Consider the following 1,358-nt stretch of genomic DNA (forward strand, 5'->3'; position numbering starts at 1 on the left):
TTTTGTGTGTTGACAACTATGATTTTTAATTTTGGATGTGCTCAAGTAAACACTTAAACTTGTATAAAATTGATAATTAAACACATTCATCCTACATGGCAATGGTGTGTCCTACATGGAGTCCTATATCATGTAGGATATGTGTGTCTATTGTTCAATTTTATAATACAAGTTTAAGTGTCTACTTGCACACACTCAAAGTTGGAAGGCATAGTTATCCGGCCTAAGTCATCTCTGGCCCCTTAAAATTATCCGCATAATTCACTTAGACACCTCAACTAGAACTTGTACCTATCAAACACTTCAACCAAGTAGAATTTGAACCACTAAGACACTTTATGCTACACAAAAAGTGAAATTCACACTTTGGTGAGTGCGTGAGATCAAATATTTCAATATTTTCTCTTTTCCTTCCGAGTTTTTTTTCTCATTTTTTTTAAAAAAAAAACCTTTAACAATCTTTTTCTCTTTCCTCTCTTTCAATACCACACCATCTGCTACAAGGCTGTAACTGTATCTTTACAACACTTCACCACCAATTTTTCAAAAGCAAATTTTCGTCATTTTCTTTTTTCTTTTTTAATCTTTTTATCATTGCATTATTAATTTTGCAGTAGAACTACTTTTTTTCATCTTTTTTGCCAAAAACAATTAAGATAATCATTCACATTTCTTTGGCGGAAAAAATGGAGATTATCATCTACGTCTTCTTGCCGGAAGATAATGAAGAGCACCATCCACATCTTCTTCACCTCCCCCCTCACACACCTCCCCCGACCCACGCCCTTGCTTCCCCACAAATTAAAGCAAAAATAAAAAAAATCAAAATCAAAATCAACAAAGGAAGAACAGATCTTTTTAAAAAAATACTATCAAATGAAATGGAAATAAGAAAGAATGATGGTCAATAGTCATGGTTAGGAATTTTTCCCTAAAACTTCAAAAGCTCTGATAAATACAATGGTGGACAATAGTCAGTGCTAGGAAAAGAGAAGAAAGGAAGAGGTTTGGGGTGGGGATGCGGGGGGTGGGGTGAGGGATGTATAATTTTTTTTCCTTTAGTTGAATCTTTTTTTTTAGTTTTTGTTTTGTTTATATTCAAAATTAAAATTTATAATTATTTTAAATTAAAATGCCACGTGGCTTTATTTGATTTGTTAGTTTGCCACATCTAGAGCTGTCAATATGGGCTAGCCCACCCCATCCGGGCTAATCCATACAGGATTTGACATTTTACGGGTCAGGCCGGGCTAGCCCATTTTTGGTGTGGGCCAGAAAACGGTCGGCCCAGCCCACAAGTACGTGGGCTACAGGCTTGCCGGGCCAGCCCACTTTTTTTAAATTATATTTTTTTTATA

The sequence above is a fragment of the Solanum tuberosum genome, unplaced genomic scaffold (assembly GCF_000226075.1).
Source record: "Solanum tuberosum cultivar DM 1-3 516 R44 unplaced genomic scaffold, SolTub_3.0 scf00159, whole genome shotgun sequence".
Classification (NCBI taxonomy): Eukaryota; Viridiplantae; Streptophyta; class Magnoliopsida; order Solanales; family Solanaceae; genus Solanum; species Solanum tuberosum.